This window comes from Rhinolophus hipposideros (assembly GCF_964194185.1).
Source record: "Rhinolophus hipposideros genome assembly, chromosome: 21".
Taxonomy (NCBI): domain Eukaryota; kingdom Metazoa; phylum Chordata; class Mammalia; order Chiroptera; family Rhinolophidae; genus Rhinolophus; species Rhinolophus hipposideros.
Genome location: NC_138067.1, coordinates 20,596,184 through 20,614,212, shown reverse-complemented (window position 1 = coordinate 20,614,212; position 18,029 = coordinate 20,596,184).

Below are 18,029 nucleotides of genomic sequence, written 5' to 3'. Positions count from 1 at the left end.
GACCTAATCACCCCCAAAGGTCCCACCTCCTAATACCATCATTTTGGGGGTTAAGATTTCAACATATGAATTTTTTGGGGGGGGACACAAACATTTAATATACAGCACTAGGCAAATGAAAACATTAAAAATAGTGTGGCATAAAAGAACACTAAACAGGGTTCCATGCTGCCAAGCTTCTAAACCTGGTTTAGCTCCTAATTCAAAAAGCAGCTTTTGGAAGGGCACTGATCTCTCTGAGCCTTCACCTCTACCTCTAAACTGGGGACTGTATTAAATGACCATTAAGTTTTTCCTAGCTCTAAGGTTTTCTTATTCAATGTTCTACTTTGACAGATATCTTTCTTTAGTAGGAACCACGACCTTAGCACAAGCATCAAACAAAAGCTGGAATAGAACAAATATATCCTTGAGAATAATATTCTTCTCCAGGCAGACCTATTGGATAGTTAGGTGATGATTCTTAGATGAAATGAAATCTTGTCCTAAAGACAGAAAAAAAGTCCAGATTGTCATTGTTTCATCTACTATGGAGTTACATGGCTATAGGTGCAAGGGCCAAAGGCATTTGGAAGGAAAAATAGAAGGTACAGGCTCTTGTATTTGCATGAAAATATATTGGACTTTGAGAAGTAAAATAAGTCAGAGGAAAAAGAGAGAGCTGAATTGTGTTCCATGAAAGAGACATGGGAATCCTTTGAGTCACTAACAACAGCAGTGGGAAATTTGGAAGTGCTTATGATGAAAAAAATGGAAGGGTTATATGATAAATTTTCAAAGCATTTGACAGTAATGTTTGCCAGATGGATCAGGAAGCATGCTTTGAGGGAGCCTCAAATGCTTTATAAAATAATCACGTGAACCTTTACAACACTCTCTGAGAAGTGGGGCTGGACAAATATTTTGTAGAGGAGACAACTCATCACAGAGGGACGGGTTCCCTACCTGATCCGTGGATATTGATCTCTGGGCCCAGGACTTGGCTGTTTTCTCTCTTCTCAAACCCTTATTCTATGTCTTCTGTGCTGCTGTCTCCTGTGTCTCTGTTAAGACCTTCACTTTTTCATGCCCCGCCTCTTCTACCAGCATCTCTGATTCTACTACATCTCCCCAGGGAACTGCTTTTTTGTATTCAGAAATCCTGCTGCCTGCTTTTCCAGCAGGCCTTCCTTTAGTGATGGCTGTGCCTAGAAACAACAACAACAACACAAAACAATTGTAGTGAAAACAAGAACTTAGTCAGAGTGCCGACTGATGTTTTGTGCCTCCTGAGTTGGCCTCAGTCCACACTCAGCACCTTACAGATTCCCAAGAAACACTGACACTGCATCTCACATAGTGACTAGTGTAGCAGGTATGAACTCAGGTGTGCCAAGAAAAAGTAATTTTTCTATTGCTCAACCTCTTTCTTGAGCCCCATTTCCACCAAATGGCAGAAAATAGAATTTGTTATTTCTGAGAAAGCTCCATCATTTTTAGGGTAAAAATAAATCAGTTCATGATTTCCTTCACCTCTTAAGCATTTTTCTGGAGTGTGCCTAAGTTCCAGGTCCTAGGTTGTATCCAGTCCTCAGGGAGAGCTTCTGGACCATGGACATGGGCATCTCTCCCAGTGGAAGTGTGCTGAGGTGTCTGTATCCTGTGCATTAGGCTGCTACTGCGTCTTCCTCATACTGTGGGCTTTCGGTCTGCTGGTCCTCTTTCATCCTCTGAGGATGCTTCTAATGCATTAAGAGAGACACACACACATGAGATTGGTCCCAGGACCTCTTTTCTTAGATCTTCCCTACCATCATTCTATGTTTTGCCTAGAAATGTGTTAAGAAGAAGGGAATAGGGTCCTACGATTTTGCTCCCTTTCCTGCTCTCCATTCCCGGTATTGATCAAAAATCTCTTATGCCCCTATATTGCTAAGCCTATTAGGGGTCCTATGTGTTCCTCACTTGCGTCCACCTCTTTGATCTCAAGGTCTAATTCTTGCTTATGCTCAAATTCCCCTCTGCTTCCTCTTTCTTAACTCAGGTAGTCTGTTTAGTTTTGGGGTAAGGACGAAAAAGGGTATAAGTAAAAAAGTTCAATGAAACACAGGTTGAGCGGGCAGGATGGGAAGGACATGTTAGTCATCACGCACCATCGATACACGTTAGGTTACACAAAAGCCATAATCACAGACTGATGACGCTGGCTGTCCCCAAAGAACTGGTAACTGCCTGGGTGTATAGATAGACTACCAACTTTAGAGCAACACTGTCTATTCCTTTTTCTTCATGACCCGGATGGAAGAATATCAAGGATCCATTTTTCTTATCTAAAACATTTTTTCTTGGTTTTCACGGAAAAGAGATGCCATTCAATTTAAAGTTAAAGCTATCCTTGGGGGGTTAATCAAAACTAACAAACACGTTTACCTACACTCAGTTGTAAGTCTTTCCATTACTCTCACTAGGTTTCAGATTTTTTCTCCAGTGTTCCACCTGCTACCATTGAAAAGAGTCTGAGGAATTCTAGGGCTCTTAATTATTGAAATGATGAGAGAATGTTCAATGTTTCCTCTATTTTTAAAAATATGTGAGCACCATGAATGAACAGGGATGCTCCTTGCTCAATAAATTATTTCTATCCAGAATGCATGGATGGAACCATAGTGTACAGAAGCCTGGCATGAAGAGTTCATCTCTTTGACTACAAACTCAGTTCTACAAGAGAAAATCCCTGATCATATCGGGCATATCCACTGGGGGAGGATGGTAGGAGGAGATGATGCTGGAGATGGTTTTACCAGGGTCTGGGGATTCTGCACCATAATTTGGTGAACAGGAACCTGACACCAAGGTCTCTGACTGGGTCATAGACCAACACCAGGGCTGAGGCACTTCTGAAGAAGTAGTAGGGCTAGTTGGATCTTTGCAGAAGAACTTTAGGACGGTAGAAAAATGAGGGTCCAGGAGGAACAAGAAAAGGAGTTCCAGGATTTATCAGACTCACTGCTTCAAGTGAAAATCGGTCTTCATGGCTGTCTCCTTGGGTACTTTTCACAGAGGCTGTCAGTTGCCTATTTCAATATCCATATTCTTTATCTTCCTTAGTAACAGAAACTTAGTTTTATTGAGGTGCTCATGTACTCGTCTAAAAGACTACTGATCCCAGACTCTCTTGTGGCTAGGTGTGGTTCCATGTGTAGGTTTTGGCCATTGATAATGTAAGAGAAAATATTGTGGGAACTTTCAGGCAATCTTGAAGAGAAGTAGTGCACAGCTCTTTGTTTCTTCCTCCTTCCTGATTGACTTACTGACTAGTGCTGCCACAACCATTTGGAACATGAGGAGATGCTCATAGAGATGGAAGAACCTAGGTCCCTGATGGTATGAAACCACCATGCCAGCCCTGGACAGAGAGAGCCATTTCTATCTTAAGTCACAGTTAGTTTGGACTTTTTTCTATTTCATGAAGTTGTACAGTATCTAATGCAAATGGACAAAGTACCCTTATGTTACTCTCAGAGAGACCTCTCTACAACTCGCTCCCCATTTCTAGCACCTCCGCCAGCTGCTTTTACTATCCATTTTGGAACCCGTTTCATTGTGGACCAACTCTTTGACCCCACAGACATTTCTCTCAAATGCTTCTTCCCTTCCTTGACTTGGTTTTCTCTTGTTACATCAGCTCTTTGCTTTCACTCTTCCTCTTTCTCCACTTGATGTATGGAGTGGAGAAGACAGCGACATACTCAGTGTTCCTACTCAGTCTTTCTACTGCCACCACCAGTGCCATTCAGTAAAATGTCTTCTTTTGAAGTACACACTCAGTCTAATCTTGGTTGCCATTATGATATACTGACATGGCGAAAACTCTCCATGTTTTTCTTTTTTAAATGATGTATCTTCTTTTTGTCTGCTCAATAATCACATACCTTCAAGTCTCAACTCAATTGCCATTTCTGTTCTTTGCTCTCCAGTTTTAATTTCCAGAGTTATGGAATGATACAATTAATTTCCAGAAAACTTATATGGCAGTTACTATATGTCAGGCACTGTTGTAAAATAACGTGGTTAATCCTCACAGCCGTCTTATCAGCTAATAGTAACCCTTCACACTCCTACAATGCTTTATATCTATGCTTTTAACACAATACAATCATCCATTATTATGGTTATTTATGATTTGCTTTGTCTCCCCACAAAGGAAGCAGTAGTCTACTCTTGTGAAAGAACAGGAACGTACAGATCATTCGGAAATAATTTAAAAATTCCGGAAAAGTTGCAAAAATAGTACAGAGAGTTCCTATATACCCTTTCTTCAGTTTCCCCACTGTTATCATCTTCCTTAATGTCAATGTCTTATTACTGGTCATATTAACCTTAGTCACCTGGTTATGCTGGTGTCTACTGAATTTATCCACTAGATAGTTGCTATTTTCTCCATTATAATTAATAAAAAAATCAGAGAACTTTCTCCTTGAGTTGCCCTTGGCTGCCTTCTTTCTATGCAACAGGACTCTTGTTTGGAGAAAGAATTTTCCAAGTTCCTTTCCCTTTTCTCCTTGTTAGCCTCTTCCATCTTTCCTCAGGTTTCAAAGGGTTCATTGAAAGAGTCAAGGCCTTTTGGAGGCGATGTCAATTGGCATTTGCCTTGGTGCCTGCTCTCCAGCAGGCGAGGGGTTAAATACTTTAGGAAAACTTCAGTACTGAACTGCCAAGTCTCTTAGGTTCAGCTCAGCAATCAAACTGTATAACCTAATAGAGCCCCTGGTGCTACGGGAAACACAAGACACTGATTTATATTTTAATATCAGTAATTTCCACAAGAGCAACATTTCTGAGTGTCATTTTACAATTTCTGTCAAATGCCAGCTCAGTTTTTCTTAATTCTGTTTATTGTGTCTGAATTTGCAACCTCATCCGCAATGCAGATTCTTGGCTCCCAGGGGAGAGGAGCATTTCCATTTTTCTCTCAAATGGGAGGAATGGGGATGGGGCAGAAATGGGCCTGTATAATAATTGGAAATGTAAATGAAGTACTGTTTATTAAGAATGGTTATGAAGTACTTTAGTTAACAAAATGGGGGTGGGGGGCAGACTGAATAAACTTTGTGAAAAATGACACACGAAAGGAGTGTGTGGGATCCAAACGAGAGTGCTTCCTTCCAGAAGGGAGAACTGCTCTGTACACTGCAAAATGGAGAGGAGGGAACCAGAATGAGGAATATTTGGCCACATTCACCGTGAGATCATGGCTATGGCCATTAGCACGACAGCAGGTTGTAAAGTGCTTTGGGATCCTTAAGGATCAAAGGTACATGGCTACATGAATGCCAGATGTTGTCATTAGGAAGAAAAAGCCTGGTTCTCTCCTGTATTCTTTGAGCATCTAATAAAAGTAAGAACAAAGCTGGTGCACTTGGCACCAACCCACATCTACTCAGCGTGTTTAGGGGCGGGAGCGCTTCCTGAGGCCACTGGCTGCAGGTATGCACCCTTGCACTTCCACTGTCGTCCACTAGTTCCCTGAGGGCCTGCAGCTCGTTTCTGCATTGGTCCTTTCTGGACAGTCATAAGCAACTTCCTGCATAGCTCAACATAATGCTCTTCTATGAGGCCTGAAATTTAGCTTTGACTAGAGAGGATCTCCCCTTTGGTTGGTATAGGAAGCCAGCCAAGAGTCAGAAGCAGGGACCCTGTAGCCCCATGAGGCTTCTTGCGTGACCACTCAGGGCCTTTCTCAAATGGGAGTGTTACTAATCTCCGTAATCCTTCTTTTCTCCAAAGCCACACCTCCAGTAGGTCACAGGGAGCCCAAAGCCATTCACTCTGCCTCGGTTGGCGTGAAGACCTCGTGCTTTTCACCGGCATCCTTCAGTTTCATACACTCTAAATCCAACATCATGTCTCATTGCCAAACCTCTGGCAGAAGCCTTGTTGAGTTTCTCAGTGGAGCTATCGACCACATTGACTGAAGCCGCAGCAACGTGTTTCTCCCCGTCCAAAAGGGTAAAAATAACAGGAACAAGTTGTCGGAAATGAAATTTCAATTCATCCACGCCCTTTCTACACTTCTGCTGCGACTCCCAAGCAGGGATCAATAGTGTTTAGACAGCCAAGGAGATTTTTTCCCCTCTTAAAGCACCAGATCAATAGCAAAAAAAAAAAAAAGAAAAAAAAAGAAAAAAAATCCTCCAGCCCTCTGTATGTGTTGTAGTAAATGTGAACAAATCAGAGGCCTTCGGCTAAACGGATTGACTGAAGGCAGCAGCAGTCCAGCGCTTTGTAACTAAGAGTACATCAACTGTGCAAGTGGTAAGGGGGGGAGGAAAGCCCAGGCCAGGATGGACCCCCTGTGCTCCCACAGTTCCAATAACAAGGAGACTTCGAAGGGAATCTCTGTCCCCAAAATGAAGGGAAGAAATGAAAAGATTCCTGTGCATTGCAGCATGTCGGTGACTTTTAAAAAAATTAGAAATAGGACCATTCATTTCTAATGGAAGTGCATAGGAAGTGCATTTTATTGGAAGACAGCTTGGGCTGCGGGGCATGTCACACCTCCTCTCCATTTCATCTTTTGCTTTCTTAATTAAAAAAAAAATAATAAAGTTCTTAGCTATCTATGGCTTTTTCTCATGGCTTCCTGAGTTTTCTTCCCATAATGCTATCCAGCTCTCAAACGTCTTCTCCAGCAAGGAAGATTCTGGCTGCTGCTTTTCTGGGTGACCTGTCAGCCCAGCACAGTCATTTCTCTGACTCACCTTGTTTCTTCATTTGCCATCAATGATGTTCTAGCAGGCCTGGTCTATCTCCTCCTCTTAATCCCATTATATTCATGTGACAGAAAAATTGGGTCAAAGCTCAATTCGGATTCTCCTCAAAAGATTTATGCATGAATAATCTTGTCTTCTCATTATGAAAATTTCTGTATTGTATTACATCCTTTAAAAAAAATTTCCACCATAGATAAATAAGCGTGCAGATATTCACATGGATATTCTAGTCATTAGACTGACTTACAGATTTTGTCTTTCTGTTTCAAGAAGCAGGTAGCCAATGGATTGCAGCCCTAATTATGGTACGAAAAACTGAGATTTCTGAGGTGGATTGTCATTAAACAAATCCTTAACTTCACTTGGAAAAGCCAACCCAAGGACTCAAAAGACTATCACATAGCTGGTGTTACTTTGTGGGACTAAAAAAAATCATTTGGGTTGCAAAACCCAAAGGTGAACTGCTATGAACATGGGAATGTTAAAATTCATTATAAGAGACTTGTTATTCTTATCAGTGATTACCATGCTAACTTCTGTAATGAATTAAGATTTATTTGAAATAAAGCATTGGCTAAATCGAGTATAGAAGTGTATAAAAATGATAGCGTATCAAACATCTATTAGCTTAGATAATATAGTTTTTTGTAGGAAGCTTAGTTAAATAAATGTTTATAGTCATAGATAAAAGAGATGATTCTTACTGATTGTGCTATAAACAGAAGTTTCTCTTGGAGTCACTTGGTTCCTCTTATGAGCCTATACTTGAGACCAGACCTGTTCTCCTTGTGGCCACAGGCATATCTCAAAGTTATCGTGGGAGAAAAGAGATAAACCTCAATCACGGTAAATAGTCAAGAGGTAAGTGATAGTACAAAAAGTCCATTATTAAAGGATATTTCCAAAGGTGAAAGAAAAGAAATAGAGACTATAAACATTAATTTATTCAGTAGTTAAAAAGTGCTGAGAACCCAGTATGCATTAAGTGAAGAAGCAATAAACAAGGACAAATATAACTACGAGAATACCGGGGTCATAAAACACCCCACTTCCCTCCTCTAGGGGGGTGTACGCAGTAGGCAGCCTGGTAACTGCAGCCTCTCCCTAGCAATGATTCTTCTTATTAGTATTTTAAAAGTTTAAACATTTGAGTATGTAATAGAGTCAAGTGGTTCTGAAATGTGAAAAGGAGTTGGGCTTTCCCTTTGCCCCTCATTTTCACTCTCTACCCCTCTCTCCTCTGCACTGTGCCACATGAGGTGGACCTGTGGGCACTCCATCAACCAGCAACCTTGCCCTCAGGCCTCTGTTCGTCTTGGCTGATGCAACATCAGCAGGAGAACAGAGGGAGGGAGGACTGTGCCATGTATGCACGTGTGCCCTCAGGTGTGGCCCTGACAGATGCCCTGGAGTAAACGAGGGTTGGGTCACACTTCTGTCAGAGGCCCTTCCACACAGCTGCTCTATGGCCCATTTCAGGTAGGTCTACTCCCTCCCTGACAGCTGAGGTCTGGAGATAGCCAAGGCCCATTCTTAACTGTACCTGGGCACTATAGGTACCTTGTAGCTTCCTCATGCCCTGCCCACACCTTTAAACCTAGTCCCTTTATGAAACATGCCATGAATTACTCAGCCTGAGCATGCCATTGACTCCCCGCTGAGACCCTTATTAATATGGTAAATGGTGGAAAGTGCCATTAGCTGTTGTATTAGTTTCCTAGGGCTGGAATAACAAAGTCCCACAAGCTGGGTGGCTTACACACCAGAAATTGATTGTCTCACAGTTATGGAGGCTGGAAGTATGAAATCAGGTGTGGGTGGGGTTGGTTCCTTCTGAGGGCTGGGAGGGAGAATCGGTGCCATTCCTGTGACCTGGCTTCTGGTGGTTTGTCCCCACCCCTCCCACCTCTGCCTGAATTTTCACATGGCATTCTCCCTGTGTGTGTCTGTCTCTAAATTTCCCTTTATAAGGACAGCAGTCATACTGCAGTGGGGGCCTACCCTACTCCAGTATGATCCCATCTTAACTAATTACATCTGCAATGACCCTATTTCCAAATAAGATCACATTCTCAGGTACTGGGGGTTAGGATTTCAATATATGGATTTGGGGGGACACAATTCAACCCATAACAGCAGTTAATAGGCTCACATATTTTCTATTTACCCCCCCCCCACAAAGGTCTCTCCTGACCTCCATCTATTGTCTGCTCTCTCCTCCTCACTCTTCATGAATCGTTTGCATTTGCTGTCTCCTTATATTTTCTGCATCACCCTTCTCCCACCACGACCGTACCACTCCCATCTCAGTAGCGGCAACTCTGATTGGCCAAGGTCAAATTTTGTTGTGAGATCCAATGGGTTTCTTTTTGGTCCTTATTGTATTTGACAAACTTGATACTAAGGGCTACTCCCTCCTTCTAGAAACACTTTCTGTCCTTAGTTTCAGAGACCCTCTCTTAGTTTTCCTCCTGCTTTTCTGATTGCTCCTTAATTTCCTCTGCCAGAATCTCTCCTACAGACCATTTCTGATGGTCCCCAAGATTTTCTCTTATCTTGTCCCCCCCCCATTCTCACTGTACTATTCCATCTCTGTCCTATTCCATCCATTGTCCTCATTTCAGTGACCATTCCTATGAGGATTGCTTCCACAACAAAATCGCCAGCACAGGTCTCCATTTGGAACTCCAGATCTATCTACACAACTGCCTCTGGACAGCTGTTCTTGATTGCTCCACAGAACTCTGCAGTTCAACATCTCCAAAACTAAACTCATAATCCTCTCTGCCAAACCTGCTACTCCTCCTGTGTCACCTATTTTATTTATTTAACAAACACATATAACATTTATTATGTGCCAGACACTATTCTGAGCAGGTCACTATTAACTCATGTAATCTGCATAACAACTCTATGATACACGTCCTCTGATTATCTTTATTATAGATAAGGCACAGAGAGGTTAAGTAACTTGCCCAAGACTACACAGTAGTAAGTGGTAAAGCAGGGATTCAAACCCAAGTATCTTCACTCTGGAGTTTGTGCTCTTAACCATCATTATATGCTGCCTCAGCAAAAGGCACCACCACCCACACCGTTTGTTCAAGCCCAGAAATGCCAACACTATCTTGATTCTTCTCTCTTTTGCTTTCTCTCACTCACTCCAATTCCCAGTCCCCTTATCCCATCACTTACCACGTCCTGACTATTCTCATTCTAAATACATCTATTGGCCCTCTTCTCTTTATCCCCAATGACACTGTCCATTCCTTGAGCAACCAGAGATATGATCATGTCACTTACTTGCTTAAAACCTTTGAATAATTCTCCTTTGTTCTCATGACAGAGCACAGACTCTTAGAAGGATTTACGAGTCTCTCCTTGATCTGCGTCCTGCTTTCCTGACCCTTCTCCCCGCCTTGCTTCACATTCCCCACCACAGCTCTACTGAACTATGTTCAGTTTCTCAGACATACCCTGAGTCTGTTGCCAATGCTGCTTGTGTTACATTCAATCTCTTCCCTCCCACTGTCTCTGGGCTAACTCCAGCGGGTGTCTCAGACTCAGGGTACATATAATTTCCTCTGTAAAGCCTTCTTTGGCTCCCCAAACCTGGATTCTTCCTCCAAGCATGTGCTCCCACCCTGATCCATTGAACACTCCTAGCAGGGCAGTCATTACTCCATATAATTTTGGGAGTACTTATCTGTATCTCCTTCTAGACTGTAAACACCATAGATCAAGGGGCTGTATTTTTCTTGTTCACTATCTCATCTCAAGTGAGTAGACAAACACCTTGGGCAGAGTAAATGCTCACTAATATTTATTGACAGAATGAAGAGCCAATTAGCTAATTTACAGTGAGAAATCACTATCACAGGAGCTGAAATGCTCTTAGTCCATATGAGCATTTAGACCAGCACACTCTTTCTCTACAGGTGGGCCAACATGAGAAACCAAGACATTTTTGGGTGATAGAATCAGAAGTAAGGGACACTTATAGAGTCAAATGTTGAATGGCAACTGGCTAGGACAGCATCACTTCACGATTAATATCTCAGACAGCACAGACCTCACCAGGAGGCTTGTACTAGCAGTCTGTTGGCCAAGGATCCCTCTCTCCCAGACATTGCTCGAAGTCTAGACATCATTCCCTCTGTGAATATGTTTCCTACCCTCAACTCTCTGCATCACGAGACTGATAAGCTCTTTCCTTAAATAGGCTACTCTGGTACAGTCAGGTTTTGCAGATCTGAGAGCTACTCTGTTTCACTGAGGTGACTCTAGATATGGTTCAGTTCTCCCAGAACAAGCTTTCTCTTATTTTCAAGTTCTGAGGGAAGCCCCTCTATAATCCTGTATGAAGGGGCAGACTATCCCAAAAGGTTATTGTAGTTCAGAGGTGCAGTGGATCACGTTCCACTGGAATAATCAAGAACGATTTTATGGCGATGGCTGCATTTGATCTTGCCTTTGATTCTGATAGAGAAGATGGGCTGTATTCTAGGATAATGAGAAAAAATGAAAATTTCCAGCTAGAGCCAGAAGAGTAGGAAGGGCCGTGTGGTGACAAGTTTTAGAACCTAAGATGCAGAGTCCGGAATTTATCCAGAGGCAGTAGGCAGTCACTGAAAGTTTCTGGGCTAGGGAGCGATGTCTAAAAAACTGCTTCAGGAAGATTGGCCTGGGCTCTGTGTGTAGGAGACAGAGGTACGAAGACAAGGCCCAGAGAGCTAGGCAGGAATTAGGAGATGACTATTTTCAAATAAAAATAGCCAGTTGAACTGGCTATTTTTAGCAAGTAAGAAATCTGTTTCTTTAAGCTGTCACTATAATAAAATATAATATTATATCCAAATACATAAACACATCCTACTGAAGTAAGTGAATACTGATTAAAAGCAAACAGACAAAAAGAACTTCATTTCTGAATAAATATTGGCTAAATGAAGACTGGTGTTGGGTGACATTGAAAATTGCCCAGGACAATACTGTATGGTTCATTTTCTTCACTCACTAGATGAGTCTACAGATTAGATCTGGTTACAATGAGCCCCAAGAACTGTCCACATTCAACTAGTTGGGTTAAAGTAGTCTCAGCTACCAGTCAAGTAGTCAAGACTGGAAGCCCTTTTGATCTCAACAATTTCTGCTGTTATGGGATCCACCTTGTCCCCTGTTGGTCTATTTGCCCAACATTTTATTCATAACCCTAAAGGGTCGTGGAGGTGAGATGAAGGTAGGGCTAATTCTGGAAGGGAGTGCGGGCAGGTAGACTACCTATATCAAACCCATTTATATTTCAAAGTCTTTTTCCTGGAGCTGTTCTCTAGTGATCAAGTGGTGGGAGGGAAGGGAAAATGAGGTGGTTACATATGGGCACTGCTATTGTTATGTTGGAAAACACTTTCTGATGAACAGTCATTTCCTTCCACTGCCAGACGGTGTTGATAATGAGCAAATTACCTTTTACTCCCTCTGGTGTGGATATGAAATTGGCTGTTAATAGAGTTGCTAATGCTACCGGGTTAGCATGTGATTGTTCTATTTTAAGCCAATTTAAGTTTCATTTGGGGAGTAGCCAATCAGACATCTTACTAAGAATGTGGGCCCAAGTGCAGCATTTAATATCGGGAAACCTGCCTCACCCACAGATGTGGCTGGGAACGGAAAGTGCTGAACATGCCGTCGTTAACATGAAATGTTTTAATACAATGTCTTTTCTCCTTTGTAGGTACAAGAATGGTCTCATTAAGGCAAACACAAACTGTTTTCATCATAGGATAGGACCCATTTCAAACCCCAGTAATATAGAATGCTATCAGCCAATAATGTAGTTTGTTTAATCTAACAATGGGTTAATATTGGTCATTTCATTACTGCTTGTTATGCAGTGAAAGCTTACGAGAAAATGAAATGTTCAGAAATTAGTTGAAAGGAGCAAAAGAGGTGAGAGATTTTACCGAGTTATATGCTCGATTGGGCTAATTAAAGGTACAGATGCATTAGTAGGTTATGTGAACATCTCTGATTTCTAAAGATGCTTGCCCAGGAGGGGGATGGTGTATCCTAATCATATCTGGCATTGTGAACCCCCAAGGAAAAGGAGCACAGCCTTTCTCTTACATTTTTCCTAGCCCTCCGCCTAAAATACCTATTGCCACCTGGCACCTGGTGGCTAAATTGAATGCATTGCTTGGTCAAGTTCCTGGATTAAACAGGATATTCTTGAACAAAGCACTGTTGATTTGTGATTTTCATGTTTTATTGGCTTTTCATGTTTTAAATGTAAAGCTCATTAACTGCATACCGAGAAGGAAACAGGTATGAGGGATGGAAAATAAAACTCAACTGATGTGACACAGAAAGGTACACTGTATGCCATTATGGTTTGGATTAATTGGGCTTGGCACTGTTACGGCTCCTGTCGCCTGATCAGTTTCCTGGGCTGAAGAAATTGCGGGAATGGAAAGTACTGGAGCCTAACAATACTCCAACTTCATCCCTTGCCAAAATACCTCCCAAGAAAATTCTAGGCTCATGCTCTCTGTTTTATCATTAAAATTGGGTGCCCCCGGACCCATGCTTTGTGACCGTCCACTCATTCAACAAACATTTGCTGAGAGCTGCCCGGTGCCCGGCTGGGCCACAGAAGTGACTGGGACAGGGCCCCTGAACAAAGGAGCACAGAGTATTCCAGGGAGACACTTACCTGAAAACTATAATATGTGGTGGTAAGTGGGCTAATAAGAGGTGATTAAAATCTTGGGCATATGGAAAATACTTTTAGAGTTGACTTTTTTCCCCCTTTAAACAATTACACATGGTAAGTTTCAGGCATCACTCTAGGCCTTTACAAATACTAACTCATTAATTCTAATAACAATCTTTGGAGGCAGATACTATTATTATCTTCATTGTATAGTGAAGAAAATTAAGGCACAGAGAGGTTAAGTAACTTTGGCCAAGGTCACACAGTTTGTCAATGTAGAACCCATGCCATCTGGCTCCAGAGCCCATGCCCTCAGCTACTATATGTTGCCTTCCCTTTAAGCCAATCCCTAGAACATGAGTGGGATTTGGGCAGATGGAGAAAGGGGGAATGGGTGAGATGAGGTCAGCATTCCAGGCAAAGGGACCAGCTTATTCAAGGGCACTGATCTGTGACTACCTGTGCCACACAAGGAGGACCCCCCAATGGTCAGAAGAGCAGGATGAGAGGGTGTGCGCTTTGAGTATAAATGCTGATCCTGGAGGGATGAGCAGAGAAAGGGGAGCTGGCAAAGAGGGCTGAGGAGCCCACAGAAGGCAACACAGCAGCAGGACCTCTCCAAAGGGGAGAAGGCAGAGAAATGAGGGCGGGATCCATAGTGTCAGCTGCTGCAGAAGTTCAAGTTAAATGAGGAAAACCAGACCATTATTTTACATCAGGAGGCCACCTGTGCCCTTAGTGAGTACAGGGCAGGTAGCACAAAGGACTGAAACTGTGCTGTAGCTGATGTGGAGTTTCTGGGAGGAGAGATGGTATGAATGTGTTTTTAGAAGTTTTATAGTAAAGGAAAGAGGGGAGAGAGAGGAAAGGGAAAGGCAGGGAAAGGGAGAGAATGGAAGGGAAGATAGTGAGCTTCGCTACAGATCCAGAGAAGGGATAAAGCAGAGTGTGAGGGAGTGAGAGAGGTGGGGTGGGGGTAGAAGCATCAGAGATGAGTAAGATTGTTATGAACTTCTCTGCAAACTTCAACCTGAAGTGCTCTCTGGGGAACAATGCAATTCTTCTTCTTCTTTTCTTTTTAGGCACGGAAACATCACATAGAAAGGTCCAGATGCAGATTTAATACAGAGGGCTGTATAAGACTCCCTAGGCTTTGAGGACTTTGAGAGAAGAATCTGTGTCCCAAGCAGAGTAGCAGGCAGAGAGCAGGTTCTCAGAATGTGTTTGTTGAATGAATAAATGGGTCTTATTTACATATTTATTGTGAATATTATGAAAAAAGAATGTGACATTGATTTTAAAACACTCAGAAACACAGTTATGAAAAACTAACATTTTATGGACTGCAAGTCATTTTACGAAATGTTGCAAATGCATATATCCATCCTGCCCGAGGCCTTGAAGTAATAGGACCATTATAGGATTTCTCATTGGGTCATCAAAAAAGTTTCTGCTCTCATATTCCTGCTACTTTACAGACAGACTCTATTTTATTAAAGGTAGGAAAAATAAATTGTTTCTGGAGTACTGGGTATAGTTAAAGGTGTTAAGAAAATGTAAAACAATTTTACTAGTGTCTTGACTACTAATTTGGATAAATGTTTATTCTCAAAATGTTCTAGCATTATCGTTCTTCTTCCAGAAAGGTCAGGCACATGCCACTAAAAATACATTTAGTACGTTGGGAATATTTTTCAAGTGATTTATTGGGGTAATGTATGGACTATTTATTTAAATATATCTCTTATTTCCAGTAATGCCACAACCTCATTAGAAGCGACTTGGCTCATTGCTTAAACAAAATGATTTCGCTATTTAGGACCGCTGCTTTAAAAATAGGCTATTTTCCTCTAACCATTTACCAGAATTGGGGATCTATTTTTAGAAAAGTACCCGTGAATGGGTAAGGTCAGAGCCCCGAGCCTTAGGAAATTCCTCCAGAAGTTGTGTCTGTTGTACATTCTGGTTCATTTTTTTCCCTTTCCGATTTTCCAGAGTGGAGGGAATTCTTCACTTGTGATGTGAGGGCACAGCCACTTCTCTGGGGGACTGTGGAATCCTCGGGAGGGGCTCTGTCCTGTATTCTCTGTGGCAGGCACCCAGCCGTAAAGTATGGGGCCTGGTTTCAGCAGTGAAAAGCTGCTTATACTCTTGGGGAACGTTCGAGTACTATTTGACGTATTAGCAAATGAAATTTGCTAACTAGTGAGTGTGCAATACATAATCGCTTCTCTGTGGTTAATACATTCAGAGACTTATAATATGGATGTAAGTTATGAAGCAGAACAATAAAATGAATATGTGTGATACATCTGGGGGTCACATTCCCGATGTAGCATCTAAGAGTTCCCTCTTCCTCTTTCATCCCTCAGACCCTGCTTCCCAGCTTAGAGGTAACCATCATCCTGAATTTTGTGTTTATTATTTATCTGATGAAAAAATGCTTTTACCACATATGTATGTACTCCTGAGCAATATGTTAAGTTTGCTGGCTTTTGAGCTTTATGAAAATTGTATCATACTGTGCTTACTCTGCAATCTGCTATTTTCATTCAACATTCTTTCCAAGATTCAGTGGTCCAGGGGGTTGCATTTCGTTGTGGTTATCCATTTCACTGCTGTATGACAATCCACTGTGGGAATATGGCACAGTTTACTCATCCATTGTCCCGTACAGTTGGGTTGGTGGTAGCTCCTTAGCTGTGATGGACAGTGCTGCTGTGTGAATCCGTGGGCAGTCTCATGCACTTATGCAAGTGTTTCTCCAACATGTATGCCATTTATAAGACAGTGCCACACTCTTATGCTCAGTAGTGCTGTTTGAATTTCTTGCCCAACTTAATGAAACATATGTCAATGTAGCTACGATTCAAAAATAAAGACAGGCAGGCAGACAAGGAGAAAGAAACGAAAGACAGGAGATAGAGAAAGGGAGGGAGGAAAAAAAGAAAAGAGAATTCCCCCCAATAGTTTAAGGCCAGTCTAGAAAATACATACATTTCCTCAAGTGTTTTGTTCTGTCTAATTATTCAACCGTTATAGGATGTTGGCTACTGAGTTGAAAGATTAAAAATTTTATTAAATCAAGTTGGTGTGCATATGAAGAAACTGGCCTTTTCATTTATTGTTTGTTGAGTGTTAATTGCCTTCTTTCTTCAAAGTAATTTAGCAATATGGAACACAAGTCCTAAAAATACTACAATTGACTCTGCAATTCCCCTTACAGAATTCTATCCTAAGGGGAAAAAAGAATAAGTTTACAAAGATGTTTGTTTAAGGATGTTAACTGTAGCGTTCTTGGCAGCAATAAGAACGCAGGAGAGATAATCTAAATGTCCAAAAGTTATTGGTTAAATAACTGTGCAGCAATTTAAAATTTAAAATGATGGAAGGATGTATATGTTACAGTGAGTAGGAAAAAAAGTTATTTAATATGTATATGGACAAACACACACATATATATATATATGTATATATGACCATCCAACTTTTATGAAAATAATTTCTATTTCATGGGAAAAATTATGAATGCAAATACATCAAATTTTATAAGCAGTGGCAGGATTTTAGGTGATTATTATTGTTGTTGTTTCTCTGTATTTTTTGTGTTTTTTTCTATAAGAATAATTATTACTCATTTTGATTAAAATAAAGAATAACTTGTTGCAGTCTATTTATTAAATAGAAAACTTGGAGATGCTTGATGCTGCCTACACTCTCCATTATCCATCTGTGGACTATCCTTAAAAAATTTAACATCAAATTTAACAGTAGATTGGCACCTACTATGAATACATTCTCTCCCTTGCTCTCTGGGGGAATGTAATCTAATTTTGTATCAGTCTGAAAAACAAAAACACAATTCTACAACGCCCAAATGCATTCCAGGGAACAAAATGTCAAACGTCTGTATTAGCTCTCATCATCCCAGCTCCAGTCTCTCAGCCTGGATCACACATACCACACCACCTACACTGCTCCCCGTGTTTTCCTCCAGGTGGTTTAATATTTCTAATTTCACTTGTCATTACAACATTCCCATGAGGTGGGGAGAGTATATAGTGGCAGGCATAGTAATCATTGTGGCCACTTTTTTTTTTTTTTAATTTGGTAAAAGACAGGTCAAAAATTCATTTTATAATCTCTGGTCTCTGGGAGCCTTTGAAAATAATGGCCAGTAGTTCAGCAAGTTCATTAGCAAATTCCCTCTAGGTTGGGGAATGTGCATTATCTGGACCTGCTGATTTACATATTGTACCATGTTTTCAACTATTCCCTTACCTGGCTTATATCAACATCTATATTTAAAGGTCTTCATTACTTCCTTATTACCTATGCTCCCTTCCTTTATTTTTCTTGTTAAAGACCAATTTAAAAGAGCAACTCAGTATCTCTGCCACTCAGAGTCATCATTAGTTTCCCTCGTCTTCTCATTTATTAGTCTAGCCACTTCGTTGCCCAAGTTTCTTCCTTCCCAGCCCATTTTCATTGCCTCTACCCTCTCGGGTGGTGGTGAGTCATTCTACAGCCTCTCCTGCTGCCCTTATCTTTCCTTGACAAGCCTT